Source organism: Aegilops tauschii, chromosome 7, assembly GCF_002575655.3.
Source record: "Aegilops tauschii subsp. strangulata cultivar AL8/78 chromosome 7, Aet v6.0, whole genome shotgun sequence".
NCBI lineage: Eukaryota > Viridiplantae > Streptophyta > Magnoliopsida > Poales > Poaceae > Aegilops > Aegilops tauschii.
In genome coordinates, this window is record NC_053041.3 from 245,821,500 (window position 1) to 245,838,462 (window position 16,963).

Genomic DNA, 16,963 nt, shown 5'->3' on the forward strand with positions numbered 1-16,963 from the left:
AAGATCCACAGGTTCATTAGCCTCCACATCGCCTCGACGAATCTCCGATGGATTTATGTGTCTTGCTGGCCCCGCAACAAGACATTAATTGGGAAGAGATCACTCCAGCTGTTCCACATTATGGTCATTGAGAATGCGCCTTTCCTTGAGAGATTTCTTGTATCTGATCAAGAAGGTCCAACAAAAATCAGGGTCATTGACGCGCCGAAATTGACAGCGTTGGTGTACTCATTTGCCAAATTCTCTGAACTCTTTATTGGATCCGTAATCATTCAGGTACAACACTCACCTTATTCTCCGTCTTCTTGAAATTCACATTTTTTAATTTCTTCTTGATGTATTTACGACTGTCATCCAGAAAATGATTCCCACAAGCTTAACCCAGTCTATGCGCACAGTGAAGATCTTGGCAATAAAATCTATCGGCCCCAATCTGGATCAAGTTGTTGGATTCCTTACATGCTTTCCGTGCACGGAGAAGCTACTCATCGAGGTTAAACTTCTTTCCTATTAATAAACAGTAATCACAACTTAGCTCAATTTTTTCGTAATTTTCCCAAATTACGATGACAAGTGTAGTGTTCAAAACTGCATCTACGCACTCACCGAAAGAAATGTTTTTAGTATTTTTTCTCACATGATCACCTGCATCGTTTTTTTGTTGTACTACTACAGTAGCCTAGGCTAGTCATAGTGGAAAGTAACTTAGACTAGTAACTCTATGGTTACCCTAAGAGCAAGTACTACCTTCGTCCTGGTTTACTCTTCCTATTTTGTAGTATCAAAATTTGACCATAGATTTAACTGACAAAATGTTAATGCATGTCACTAAAAATTATATCGTTGGATTTGTATTTGAACATAATTTCAAATGGTATAATTTTTGGTGACATGCATTGGCATTTTCTTAGTAAATCTATGGTCAAAATTTTACACTAAATACGAGGTAGTACAAAAGTGGACTATAACGACCCTCCACTATGTAGGCCAAAACATGTGCCAAATTCACTTGTGATGCATTTGGCATCGATGCCCCTCCATTGCTCACCTGGTGCCCCAATCTGGATCACCTACTTTGCTCCGGTCCCAAATTAACTCACGCAATGAAAAAACACTTGCGTGGGAGAGGGAGAGGACTGAGGCAATAAAAAACACTTGTTTGGGAGAGTGAGAGGCTGGTGTAGTTCGTTTGATTGATTTGTTTATACATGTGGGTCTGTGTGCATAGCGGTGCCAACTCTCTCACATCGCGAGAGCGGTGCCAAAATCTTTTGATTTGACATTGATGCGTATTGTGTGGCATACTTTTGAGAAATATGGCGTCGGCCACATATAGTGGAAGGCAACAAATGCCCAAGCTCTTCACGTGCTCCTAGGTAAATGAGAGGAAAGAGAAAGAGAGAGTGAAAAAATATCACTAGCCATCCAACCCTATCGTATGAGCAAATGATATTGTTACCTCTTAATGACACGACAATCTTATACAGCCAGCTGCTCTAATATGTTCTCTTCTTTTGCAGATAAAAAAGACCCGAAAGTGAAAAATGTGCTGCACTATAACAATCTCATCGAATACCTTGATCTCCATGATACAGAAATTGGTTTGATCGACTACCGAGGCAGCACATCGGAGATTAAATTGGCTAGGTTCTTTGTTCTGGAGGCAAGTGTGCTCAAGGTAATGAGGTTTGGTGTTCTCTGGTGCAACAATGAATGGCATGCTGATCACCGCAAGCGTCTAAGCCTAAATGACAAAGTCTCCGCAGAAGCTGAATTTCTTTTTGAAACATCAAGTGGCCAGAGACTCGAAATTGATTTTCCCATTAGTGACTTGTCAGGGTGGTGGATTTTAGTTTGTCCGATAATGCTGCATCCACCTAAAGTAACGAAAGTTCTTACGTAAACTTCCTAGTAATTCCCTCTTCGTAGGTGCATCATTACTCCTAACATTTGTAATATCAATTTGAAACTTGTAATATTGCTGTGTCCTATTCCTGCATTTTCAAAATCCTGCGAATCAAAGAGTCCTGAGTTGGTGATGATGTTGTGCCTGCCATCTTTCACCAATAGTAGTTTTGCAAAAAGATGCCCGCACTTGTTCCCTATTTACAAAAAACTCCTTGTCTCTCACAATCAGCCCTTTCCCCTCCCCACCACATCTAGAAGGCCATGGAAAAATCTGGCGCGATGGCCGCTGCCGGCGCCGTCCACCCGCAATCTTGGTGTTCCATGCAATGCACAGGCATCTACGCATGGGAAATTATGTCGAACATGGCTAGTTGTAAGCAGGCTAGCTCTACATCCATGATGATAGTGACTGCAGACGGTGAGGCTGACTATGGTATGCCGAACACGGCGCCTACACTCAGGTGTCATCTCCGGCGCAGGGTCTTGTCACTTCACTGTGAGGAGGAGCACGTAATAATTTGACCAATGGGTAGTACAGTACTACAACATTTGTAGTACTACTACTAGTACTAGCACCACCGTCTGGATTTAGTAGTACTACCACGTCCATCAGGATTTAGTATTCGACTAGCAATATCTAGTAATGCATGCCACAAAAAATGTACTACTCCCTCTATAAATAAATACATGGTGTATTGTTTTATTCCTTCCGGTAGATGGCTCAAATCTGAAGTCTCATCAATCAGACTACTATTGTACTCACCGAGCGCTCAGCTTGGTAAGCTACAAAGACTACTATTGTACTCCCTCCGTACTGGTGCATGATACGTCTCCAACGTACCTATAATTTTTTATTGTTCCATGCTTTATTATATTCTATTTTGGACATTAATGGGCTTTATTATACACTTTTATATTAATTTTGGGACTAACCTATTAACCGGAGGCGCATCCCAGAATTGCTGTTTTTTGCCTATTTCAGAGTTTCGCAGAAAAAGAATATCAAATGGAGTCCAAACGGAATGAAACCTTCGGGAACGTGATTTTCGGAACAAATGTGATCCAAAGGACTTGGACCCTACGTCAAGACATCAACCAGGAAGGCACGAGGTAGGGGGGCGCGCCCTCCACCCTCGTGGGCCCCATGTTGCTCCACTGACGTACTTCTTCCTCCTATATATACCTATGTACCCCCAAACTACCAGATATGGAGCCAAAAACCTAATTCCACCGCCGCAACCTTCTGTACCTGTGAGATCCCATCTTGGGGCCTTTTCCGGAGCTCCGCCGGAGGGGGCATCGATCATGGAGGCCTTCTACATGAACACCATAGCCTCTTCGATGATGTGTGAGTAGTTTACCTCAGACCTTCGGGTCCATAGTTATTAGCTAGATGGCTTCTTCTCTCTCTTTGGATCTCAATACAATGTTCTCCCCCTCTCTTGTGGAGATCTATTTGATGTAATCTTCTTTTGCGGTGTGTTTGTTGAGTGTAGCGACCAGACCTCAAATGGTCTGTGCTGCTGTGCACCAGTGTCATCCCTGGATCAGTAATGCTGACACACACAATACAAATGGAGGATTTATAACAGAGTAGCAATCACACACTTATTACATCGATATCTCCAAAGAGATTAAGTATGATAAACATGTCTTAAGGCCATCTAAAACGATAACAGCGGAAGACTTGGAAGATAAGTTAGTCCATCAACTCCAGCGGCATAACTGAGTATAAGACCACGACCTAAGGCACCTTACTCGTCGTCTGAAAAGTCCGCAACATGAAACGTTGCAGCCCAAAAACGGGTCAGCACATAGAATATGCTGGCAATGTAACACATAGAGAATAATGAACAATAGCAATACTATACTACATGCATATGTGGCTGGTGGAAAGCTCTATGGTTACAGTTTTGCGAAAAGCCAATTTTATCCTACTTCAAAGGAATAAATTTTATTTAACTATCATGGTGGTTGTGAAACATTGAGATGGTTGACAACATCTCAATCCCAATTAAATGTCATCAATAACCCAACAAAATTAATTAGTAGTAACATAGTGATGAGATTCACATGATAATCCAAATACTAGATACTCAAGTTGTCCATAACCGGGGACACGGCTAACCATGATTAGATTGTACACTCTGTAGAGGTTTGTGCACTTTTCCCCACAAGACTTGATCTCCTCCGTTGGATTACTCGCACTACATGGTGTTTGAGTAACGGATGACCAAGACACAGTCTTTCAGAAGTGTTTGCACCTTACGTATGGGTAGACAGTTACACCTACTTTCCCCTACATCTGCTAGTCTACCACTATAAGAGTTCACACAACTTAGTCAACTATGCTAGAGCCCATAATAGCTTGCGGCTGCACACGGAAGTTTCTAGCATGAATAATCTTATGATCCCTTTGAACCTGGGTGGAGGTCCAAAAGAAAAACAGGCAATCCTGGAATACCCAGGTACCTCAATCCACCCAGATGTGAGTTTAAGTTGCCACCTTAAGTAAGCCATTAATTAACAATCTCACATCTGTCATGAATTTCACTCAAACCCAATCCACGTCTACGAGCATAGCATGGCAATAATAAAAGCAACATAGAAGTAACTCCCAAGGGTTTGAATGGAAACAGGTAATAGGTTCTACCTCAACTACTTCCCAATACCCACAATTTAATTAGATCCTAATCATGCAAGTGTTTGAGGAAAACAGATCTAATGCAATAAAAACTAGGTATGAACGGGATATGATCAAAGTGTTACTTGCCTTGCTGATGATCCGCAAAACCTAGCGATTCGAAGTAACAAGCGGCACACTCCGGATACTCTATCGCAAACAAACAAGCATACAATCAGTACTCATCTAATGCACAGGTAAAACTCGAATGAAAGATCCAACCAGAAAGTCCAACTTAAGAACTCCGGTTTGCAAAAAGAATCAACTCAAAAGAAGCAACGAAAGTCAAACAGCGAAAGAAAGAAACTTCGTTTACTAATCTGGATCTAGGTCAAATTTTACTGTAGCAAAAACTTGTTTGAGTAGGTTAAACGGAAAGAGAATTTCGAGATGAAACTCTAGGCGCTTGAATCGCCTGATTCCGATAAACGAGCGAGAAGTTAAACAGAATCGAAGATTCGATCAGAAATCGAATCCGAGAAAATAACGAGAAAACTCCGACGAAAAAGAAAAACGGACGAACGGTTAAAGAACGGACGTTCGTTAACAGAGAAAAAGCGACGAACGCGTTCGTCGAACGAACGGTTCGGTGAACGCTCGTAAAATAATAAAACCGAAAAAAACCGATCTAGGGTTTTTTTAATGAAGGGTTTTTTTTAAAACGAAAACCGGCAAAGTCAACGGGCGGCGGCAGTACCTCGTCGGGCTCCGGCGAGAGGCTCCGGCGGGGCGGCGAGCTCGGGCGGCAGGGTGCGGGGCTCGGCGAGGGGCGGGCGAGGCGGGGGCGGCGGCTCCCGGCGGCGGCGGCGAGGCGTGTTGCGGGCGGCGGCGGGGCTCGGCGGTGAGGGCTCCGGCGGCGACGGTGGTGAGAGAAAGAGAGGGGGGGTATTTAAGGAGGGGGGGTCCGGTGCCTTGGGGAGGGGGCAAGGGCGGCGGGCGGCGTAGCCGGCCGGGACTCGGGCGGCGGTCCCGTCTCCGGGGCGGCGGGGCTGGGCCGTCCGCTGGGCCTTTGGCCCAGTCGGCGCGCGGGCGGAATTTTTTTTTTAAATAAGTTCCGCAAAAAAAATTACGTAGACAAATAAATAAAAATCAGAAAAATATGAAATAAAGTTTCCCCGTCTAGTTAGAAAATCTAGAATAGGGTGAACATTTTTTTAAATCAAAATAAATATTTTGAAAACATGCAATATTTTTAATGCACTAAAAATTGCAAGTAACATCCAAATAAATTCCAAATAATGATTTTAACATTTTTCCTCCAGTATTTCAATTGTTTTGGAGAAGTCATATTTTCTCCTCTCGTTTATTTAAAATGAAATATTTTTCCGGAGAGAAAAATAATTTAAACCAAAATCCTCGTCTTATTATTTGATGAAAATCAAATTTTGAAAATTCGAGAAAATCCCCAACTCTCTCCGAGGGTCCTTGAGTTGCTTAGCATTTATCGAGGATTTGTCAAAATGCAATAAAACATGATATGCAATGATGATCTATGTATAACATTCCAAATTGGAAATTTGGGATGTTACAAACCTACCCCCCTTAAGATGAATCTCGCCCTCGAGATTCGGGTTGGCTAGAAAACAGGTGAGAGTGGTCTTTCCGTAGATCTTCCTCTCGCTCCCAGGTGGCTTCATCCTCCGTGTGGTGACTCCACTGGACTTTGCAAAACTTGATAACCTTGCTGTGGGTAACTCGGCTGGCATACTTGAGAATCTTAACTGGTTTCTCCTCATAAGTCAAATCACTTTCCAACTGTATCGCTTCCAGTGGCACAGTATCTCTCAGCGGTATCTCAGCCATCTTTGCGTGGCACTTCTTCAACTGCGAAACGTGGAATACATCATGTACTCCAGACATTCCTTCGGGTAATTCCAACTTGTATGCAACTTCTCCCATACGTTCCACAACTTTGTATGGTCCGATAAAACGGGGCGCTAACTTTCCCTTAACTCCGAAGCGCTTCACTCCTCGAAGGGGTGATACTCGAAGATACACTCTGTCTCCAATTTCGTGAACGGTCTCCTTCCGTTTAGAATCAGCATAACTCTTCTGTCTGGACTGGGCTACCTTGAGCCTATCGCGAATCAACCTCACTTTCTGTTCAGACTCCTTAATCAAATCTGGTCCAAACAACTGACGGTCTCCAACTTCGTCCCATAACAACGGTGTTCTACACCTCCTTCCGTACAAAGCTTCGAAAGGGGCCATCTTCAAACTGGTTTGATAACTGTTGTTATAAGAAAACTTCGCATATGGAAAATTGTCGTCCCAACTGGATCCATAATCTAGTGCACATGCTCTCAACATGTCCTCCAAAATCTGGTTGACTCTCTCGGTCTGTCCATCTGTCTGTGGGTGAAATGATGTACTAAATTCCAGCCTGGTTTCCCAATGTTTCATGTAACTGCTTCCAAAACTTCGAGGTAAACTGGGTTCCTCTGTCTGATACAATGGTCCTCGGAACTCCATGCAAACATACGATCCTGGTCATGTATATCTTTGCCAACTTAGCACTGGTGTAAGTGGTCTTCACTGGAATGAAATGAGCCACTTTCGTCAAACGGTCGACTACAACCCATATTGAGTCATAGCCTGAACGAGTCCTGGGTAATCCTGTGATAAAATCCATGCCTATTTTATCCCACTTCCATTCGGGTATCGGCAATGGCTATAGCAATCCTGCTGGCTTCTGATGCTCTGCCTTCACTCTCTGGCACACATCACAAACTGCTACATACTCTGCAATATCCTTCTTCATTCCGGTCCACCAGAAAGTATTCTTTAAATCCAAATACATCTTGGTGTTCCCTGGGTGAATCGAGTACGGCGAATCATGGGCTTCTTGCAAAATCAACTTCCTGATCTCCGGATCATTTGGCACATATACGCGGTCCTCGAACCATAAGGTATCGTGCTCATCCTCACGAAATCCCTTGGCTTTTCCTTTGCTCATCTTCTCCTTTATCTCTTCAATCTCCTTGTCCGTCTTCTGAGCTTCTCTGATCCTTTCCATCAAGGTAGACTGAATCTCCAATGTCGCTAAATAGCCTCTAGGGACTATCTCCAAACATAGCTCGCGAAGGTCCTCGGCTAACTCCTGAGGTAACTCTCCTGTCATGAGGGTGTTGACATGACTCTTGCGGCTCAACGCGTCTGCTACTATGTTAGCCTTTCCAGGGTGATAATGCAATCTCATATCATAATCCTTAATGAGCTCCAACCATCTCCTCTGTCTGAGATTTAACTCCTTCTGCATGAAAATGTACTTCAAACTCTTGTGATCCGTGTACACCTCACAATGGTTTCCGATGAGAAAATGTCTCCATGTCTTCAATGCATGCACCACGGCTGCTAATTCCAAATCATGCGTAGCATAATTCTTCTCATGGGATTTAAGTTGTCGTGAAGCATATGACACAACTCTTCCTTCCTGCATAAGCACTGCTCCAAGTCCTCGACGAGAAGCGTCGCAATAAACTTCATAATCCTTGCGTTGATCTGGCAGAATCAACACTGGTGATGTAACCAATCGTTCCTTCAACTCTTGGAAACTAGCTTCACATTCCTCAGTCCAATTGAATTTGGTGTCCTTCTTCAATAGCTCAGTCATGGGCTTAGCAATCTTTGAGAAATTCTCGATGAATCTCCGGTAGTATCCTGCAAGTCCAAGAAAACTCCGGATTTCTCCAACTGTCGTGGGTGATTCCCAACTTGTCACTGTGTCAACCTTGGAAGGGTCTACTGCTATTCCTTCTTCAGAAATAACATGTCCAAGGAATCCAACTTCCTTCAGCCAAAACTCACATTTGCTGAACTTGGCATATAACTGATGTTCTCTGAGCTTCTCATGTACCAATCGTAAATGCTCCTCATGCTCTTCTTCATCCTTGGAAAAGATTAAAATATCATCAATGAACACTACGACGAACTTATCCAAAAACTCCATAAACACTTTGTTCATCAGGTTCATGAAATAGGCAGGTGCGTTAGTCAGTCCAAATGACATAACGGTATACTCATACAATCCATATCTGGTGGTAAATGCTGTCTTGGGTATATCCTGCTCTCGAATCTTTAACTGATGGTACCCTGATCGTAGATCGATCTTGGAAAATACCTTAGCTCCTTGTAGGCGGCCAAACAAATCATTTATCATTGGCAGCGGGTACTTGTTTTTGATGGTCACTTCATTCAATCCACGGTAATCAACAACCATCCTCAATGATCCATCTTTCTTCTCCACTAGAAGTACTGGTGATCCCCAAGGTGACGAACTTGGGCGAATATAGCCTTTATCCAGTAACTCCTTGATCTGCTTCTTAATTTCCTCCAAATCCTTTGCGGGCATCCTGTACGGTCTCTTAGATATTGGCCCTATGCCTGGCAAAAGTTCAATCAAGAACTCAATGTCTCTGTCTGGTGGCATGCCTGGCAACTCTTCTGGAAATACATCCGGATAGTCCTTCACCACTGGTACTTCTTCCTGTACAACTCCTGATAAGGAATTTACTTGAGTCCTCTTCGGCATATGCCGGGATACATACTTGATCCTTTTTCCTTCTGGGGTGGTAAGCAAAATCGTCTTGCTGGCACAATCGATGTTTCCTCCATACAACGATAGCCAATCCATTCCCAAAATCACATCCAAACCTTGTGATTCCAAAACAATGAGGTCTGAGGGGAAAACATGCCTACTAATGGCCAATGGTATCTGAAAACATCCTTGGGTGGCCATATACTTTGCTCCTGGCGAGGTTACTAACATAGGGTTTCTGAGAACTTTGGTGGACATCTTAAACTTATTCACGAATCCCCTTGATATGTATGAATGCGATGCACCAGTATCGAAAAGAACGGTTGCAGTAAATGACTTAACCAAAAACTTACCTATTACTGCATCAGGTTGAGCTTCAACCTCCTGCACGCTCACGTGGTTCACATGTCCTTTGTTGAACGGGTTCGGCTTCTTCCCAGAGCTTCCATTGCCATTTCCATTTTGGGCTTCAGGGCATTCATTGGCATAATGTCCATTCTTCTGGCACTTAAAGCAAGTGACTTGGCTCAGGTCCCTCTTGGCTGGGGTAGATGGGTTGGTGCGGTTCTGTCTGTTGCTTCCTCCATTCCCATTACCATTCTTGGAGCCATTATGGTTGTGCAAACTACCTCCTCCATGGGTATGCTGAAACTGTCCTCCCGGCTTCGGGGTAAAACGGGGCTTCTGCTGAGCTCCTGAATTATACTTCCCTTGTCCATACTTCCTCTTACGGTTTTCAATCTGCTGTTGCTTCCCTTCAATCATGAGAGCTCTATCTACCAACTCCTGGTAGTTGTTGAAGGTTGCTACCATCAACTGCATACTCAGTTCATCATTCAGTCCTTCCAAAAACTTCTCCTGCTTGGCAGCATCTGTAGCAACGTCATCTGGTGCATAACGTGCTAACTTACTGAATTCCTCCACATACTGGCCTACGGTGCGTCCTCCTTGGCGTAGGTTGCGAAACTCACGCTTCTTCATAGCCATAGATCCTGCTGAAACATGAGCTGTACGGAAAGCTTGCTGAAACTGGTCCCATGTGACAGTGTCAATAGGGTGCGTGGCTGTATAATTCTCCCACCATGATGCTGCGGGTCCATCAAGCTGATGTGCGGCAAAACGCACTCTTTCCGCATCTGTGCATCCTGCAGTGGTCAACTCCCTTCCAACTTTGCGGAGCCAATCATCTGCAACAATCGGGTCGGTGCTACTGGAAAACACCGGCGGGTTTAGCCTTAAGAAACGGGCTAAGTGATAAACAGGTGGTGGTGGCGGTGGGTTGTTGTTGTTGTTGTTGCCTTGGTTCTGCACTAACACTTGCATCAGGGCATTCTGTTGCTGAATCAACTGGGTGATCTCTGGCGGGAAAACAAATCCGGTGTCGCGTCTCGGAGGCATCTGATAGGTTTAGAAAAGATGAGAGTTAAGAATAGAATGAGGTCTAGAGAGAAAACACTACCCAATGCTCATGAGACAAATTCAATCAATATCACTCAATCAATCAAACAAGGCAAAACAATCGATCTAACTAGCGTTACAAAGTGCTTGAACTATACTATTAAATGGGGGGAAAACTACTACTGATATGGTGGTCTACTAAAAATTCTGATCCGTTGAAGACTCCATGATGTCTGCTCCAGCTTCATCAACCCATTCGTCTTCACTTGGTTCCGAGTCGGTGTCGTCGATGATGATGTAGTTATCCGGACAAGTGCATTCGTCGACTTCTGCTTTTGGCACTGGATTTCTCATGAATGCTCCAATCTTCTTCTCCAGGTCGTCAATCTTTCCTACTAGTGCGTTGATTTCCTCCAAATAATCTTCGCGTGTAGCCTTGAGTTCTTCTTGGAGTTCCTTGATCTTCGTTAATGCCTTCTTCAGTTCTTCCTTGTCCGTGCACATCTGATTCTCCTGGCATCGAATATGTTGGTTTTGCTCCTGGATGAAAGCTGCAATTGAACCATCCTTCTTGGTTCTGATCATCTCCCATTGCGCGTCTCGGCGTCCACAAATTTGGTAAGTTGTATCCTTAAGCTCCTGGTGGTAGACTTCTCCAATGCGTCCCATGGCGATGTGTGCGGCCATGCTCTTCCCTAAACTCCAAGTTGGTGCTTCGAAAACCAATCTCATGGCACTAAACATCCTTCCTGGAATGATAACTTGAATCTTCCAGCTCTCCTCTTCAGGTAATGTGGCGTTGTAGGTTCCAGTGATGCTTGGTATTCCTATGTTCAAGTACTTGGTGACTTCCTTCAAGTGTCGACCAAACGGCGTGTCTTCATCTGGTTGCATGAACTTGCTCCTTGCATTCGCCATTCCTAAAAGAGTAGAAAAAGGAGAGGGGTCAGAAATGAGAAGAGAGAAGCTTTCTAGGGCTTAAGCTTAGTGGTCGTGTCCTACAGTCAGCGTGTGCTCTGATACCAACTTTGTAGCGACCAGACCTCAAATGGTCTGTGCTGCTGTGCACCAGTGTCATCCCTGGATCAGTAATGCTGACACGCACAGTACAAATGGAGGATTTATAACAGAGTAGCAATCACACACTTATTACATCGATATCTCCAAAGAGATTAAGTATGATAAACATGGCTTAAGGCCATCTAAAACGATAACAGCGGAAGACTTGGAAGATAAGTGAGTCCATCAACTCCAGCGGCATCACTGAGTGTAAGACCACGACCTAAGGCACCTTACTTGTCGTCTGAAAAGTCTGCAACATGAAACGTTGCAGCCCGAAAACGGGTCAGCACATAGAATATGCTGGCAATGTAACACATAGAGAATAATGAACAATAGCAATACTATACTACATGCATATGTGGCTGGTGGAAAGCTCTATGGTTACAGTTTTGTGAAAAGCCAATTTTATCCTACTTCAAAGGAATAAATTTTACTTAACTATCATGGTGGTTGTGAAACATTGAGATGGTTGACAACATCTCAATCCCAATTAAATGTCATCAATAACCCAACAAAATTAATTAGTAGTAACATAGTGATGAGATTCACATGATAATCCAAATACTAGATACTCAAGTTGTCCATAACCGGGGACACGGCTAACCATGATTAGATTGTACACTCTGGAGAGGTTTGTGCACTTTTCCCCACAAGACTTGATCTCCTCCGTTGGATTACTCGCACTACATGGTGTTTGACTAACGGATGACCAAGACACAGTCTTTCAGAAGTGTTTGCACCTTACGTATGGGTAGACAGTTACACCTACTTTCCCCTACATCTGCTAGTCTACCACTGTAAGAGTTCACACAACTTAGTCAACTATGCTAGAGCCCATAATAGCTTGCGGCTGCACACAGAAGTTTCTAGCATGAATAATCTTATGATCCCTTTGAACCTGGGTGGAGGTCCAAAAGAAAAACAGGCAATCCTGGAATACCCAGGTACATCAATCCACCCAGATGTGAGTTTAAGTTGCCACCTTAAGTAAACCATTAATTAACAATCTCACATCTGTCATGAATTTAACTCAAACCCAATCCACGTCTACGAGCATAGCATGGCAATAATAAAAGCAACGTAGAAGTAACTCCCAAGGGTTTGAATGGAAACAGGTAATAGGTTCTACCTCAACTACTTCCCAATACCCACAATTTAATTAAATCCTAATCATGCAAGTGTTTGAGGAAAACAGATCTAATGCAATAAAAACTGGGTATGAACGGGATATGATCAAAGTGTTACTTGCCTTGCTGATGATCCGCAAAACCTAGCGATTCGAAGTAACAAGCGGCACACTCCGGATACTCTATCGCAAACAAACAAGCATAAAATCAGTACTCATCTAATGCACAGGTAAAACTCGAATGAAAGATCCAACCAGAAAGTCCAACTTAAGAACTCCGGTTTGCAAAAAGAATCAACTCGAAAGAAGCAACGAAAGTCAAACAGCGAAAGAAAGAAACTTCGTTTACTAATCTGGATCTAGGTCAAATTTTACTGTAGAAAAAACTTGTTTGAGTAGGTTAAACGGAAAGAGAATTTCGAGATGAAACTCTAGGCGCTTGAATCGCCTGATTCCGATAAACGAGCGAGAAGTTAAACAGAATCGAAGATTCGATCAGAAATCGAATCCGAGAAAATAACGAGAAAACTCCGACGAAAAAGAAAAACGGACGAACAGTTAAAGAACGGACGTTCGTTAACAGAGAAAAACCGACGAACGCGTTCGTCGAAACGAACGGTTCGGTGAACGCTCGTAAAATAATAAAACCGAAAAAAAACCGATCTAGGGTTTTTTTAATAAAGGGGTTTTTTTTAAAACGAAAACCGGCAAAGTCAACGGGCGGCGGCAGTACCTCGTCGGGCTCCGGCGGGGCGGCGAGCTCGGGCGGCGGGGTGCGGGGCTCGGCGAGGGGCGGGCGAGGCGGGGGTGGCGGCTCCCGGCGGCGCGGGCTACGGCGGCGGCGGCGAGGCGTGTTGCGGGCGGCGGCGGGGCTCGGCGGTGAGGGCTCCGGCGGCGGCGGTGGTGAGAGAAAGAGAGGGGGGTATTTAAGGAGGGGGGTCCGGTGCCTTGGGGAGGGGGCAAGGGCGTCGGGCGGCGTAGCCGGCCGGGACTCGGGCGGCGGTCCCGTCTCCGGGGCGGAGACGACGGGGCGGCGGGGCTGGGCCGTCGGCTGGGCCTTTGGCCCAGGCGGCGCGCGGGGGGATTTTTTTTAAATAAGTTCCGCGAAAAACATTACGTAGAAAAATAAATAAAAATCAGAAAAATATGAAATAAATTTTCCCCGTCTAGTTAGAAAATCTAGAATAGGGTGAACATTTTTTTAAATCCAAATAAATAATTTGAAAACATGCAATATTTTTAATGCACTAAAATTGCAAATAACATCCAAATAAATTCCAAAGAATGATTTTAACATTTTTCCTCCAGTATTTCAATTGTTTTGGAGAAGTCATATTTTCTCCTCTCATTTATTTGAAATGAAATATTTTTCCGGAGAGAAAAATAATTTAAACCAAAATCCTCGTCTTATTATTTGATGAAAATCAAATTTTGAAAATTCGAGAAAATCCCCAACTCTCTCCGAGGGTCCTTGAGTTGCTTAGGATTTATCGAGGATTTGTCAAAATGCAATAAAACATGATATGCAATGATGATCTATGTATAACATTCCAAATTGGAAATTTGGGATGTTACATTGAGACCGATGAATTGTGGGTTTATGATCAAGTTTATCTATGAACAATATTTGAATCTACTCTGAATTCTTTTATGTATGATTGGTTATCTTTGCAAGTCCCTTCGAATTATCAGTTTGGTTTGGCCTACTAGATTGATCTTTCTTACAATGGGAGAAGTGCTTCGATTTGGGTTCAATCTTGCGGTGTCCTTTCCCAGTGACAGTAGGGGCACCAAGGCACGTATTGTATTGTTGCCATCGAGGATAACAAGATGGGGTTTATATCATATTGCATGAGTTTATCCCTCTAAATCATGTCATCTTACTTAAAGCGTTACTCTGTTCTTTTGAACTTAATACTCTAGATGCATGCTGGATAGCGGTCGATGTGTGGAGTAGTAGTAGTAGATGCAGGCAGGAGTCGGTCTACTTGTCACGGATGTGATGCCTATATACCTGATCATACCTAGATATTCTCATAACTATGGTCAATTCTGTCAATTGCTCAACAGTAATTTGTTTACCCACCGTAATACTTATGCTCTCGAGAGAAGCCACTAGTGAAACCTATGGCCCCCGGGTCTATTTTCCATCATATTTAATCTCCCGACAACAAGCTATTTCTGGGGCCGTTTTTATTTTGCTTTCTTTACGTTGCATCTTTATCATAAAAATACCAAAAATATTATCTTATCATTTCTATCAGATCTCACTTTCGTAAGTGACCGTGAAGGGATTGACAACCCCTTTATTGCGTTGGTTGCGAGGATTTTATTTGTTTGTGTAGGTGCGAGGGACTCGTGCGTGGCCTCCTACTGGATTGATACCTTGGTTCTCAAAAACTAAGGGAAATACTTACGCTGCTTTACTGCATCACCCTTTCCTCTTCAAGGGAAAACCAATGCAGTGCTCAAGAGGTAGCAAGAAGGATTTCTGGCGCCGTTGCCGGGGAGGCTTACGCAAGGTGAAGTCAAGATTTGGACTCCCGACAACGAGCCATTTCTGGCGCCGTTGCCGGGGAGTCTACGCAAAAGTCAACATACCAAGTACCCAGCACAAACCCTTATCTCCCGCATTACATTATTTGCCATTTGCCTCTCGTTTTCCTCTCCGCGACTTCACCCTTGCCTTTTATTCACCCTCTCTTTTCCGTTTGCCTCCCTCTTTCTTTTTGCTCTTCACACTTTTTTTGCCGTTATGTCTGAAATTGGGGAAACTATTGTCGATATGGACAATAGTAATAACATGGAAAATTCTGATGCTCCTGCTGAAGAAACCCCTATCTTACATACAAAAAAATTCCGAATTGGTAGTGGTAATATTATTGGAAAAGGGGTTATTCAAGATTTCTTTACTTGTGCTTTGCCTTCTATGGGCAGTTCTATTCTTCATAGAACTAGTAGTCTTGCGGACGCTATTGCCATGCTTGTAGTCGAACTTGAAAGGCAATTTATGCACATGCACCCTTGCGTACAAAGGATTTTCCTAGAATTTTCTAATATTGAGCATTCTTCTGTTAAGCGTGCCGCTACTATCTTTTTGGCTCATGAGTTCAGATTTATAATAAAAGAGGCCAAAGAAATCTTTGCGCATTATAGGGTGGACGTTGGCCGTCCTCCCATAGAAACTATCCTATATGATCAAGAGGAAATATTGCGTTTTCAATCTCTAGACTATGTTGCTTTTAATGAGAACCTTATAAAAAAGGTTCCTACCAATGTTCTAGTTGATAGAATTTCTGAACTTAATAATGATTTTGCTATTCGAAATAATGAGCTAGGATATTGTCTCGAGTATAGGCTCACAAAGTTCTGTCAAAAGAATGCTTATAATGATGAATTGGTTGTGCAATACGAAGGGCCGAAGGAGGAACCTATACCTCCTAAAGTTGATCTTGTGGACTTTTGTCACATTAAATTTAGCCCTTTTGATTACTTTTGCTTGCCTCAAAGAAAACTTGCTGCTGAACGTAGAGAATATGAAATGAGTTTTAATGATCTATCCTATTATTATGGCAATACCTAGATCTATCCTTGCTATTATGCCTACCTAGGGGCATTAAACGATAGCGCTTGTTGGGAGGCAACCCAATTTTATTTTTAGTTTTGATTTTTGCTTCTGTTTAGGAATAAATATTTGGTCTAGCCTCTGGTTAGATGTGTTTTTATGTTTTAATTAGTGTTTGTGCCATGTTTAACCTATAGGATCTTCTTGGATGATAGTTATTTGATCTTGCTGAAAATTCCAGAAACTTTCTGTTCACGAAAATAATTGTTAAAAATCACCAGAACGTGATAAAATATTGATTTCAATTGCTGCTGATCAACAAACAAATTGTTTAGGTCTTCCTATTTTGGATGAATTTTTGGAGTTCCAGAACTTTGCGTTACTTACAGATTACTACAGACTGGTCTGTTTTTGACAGATTCTGTTTTTTGTGTGTTGTTTGCTTATTTTGATGAATCTATGGCTAGTAAAATAGTTTATAAACCATAGAGAAGTTGGAATACAGTAGGTTTAACACCAATACAAACAAATAATGAGTTCATTACAGTACCTTGAAGTGGTGTTTTGTTTTGTTTCGCTAACGGAGCTCACGAGATTTTCTGTTAAGTTTTGTGTTGTGAAGTTTTCATGTTTTGGGTAAAAGATTTGATAGATTATGGAACAAGGAGTGGCAAGAGCCTAAGC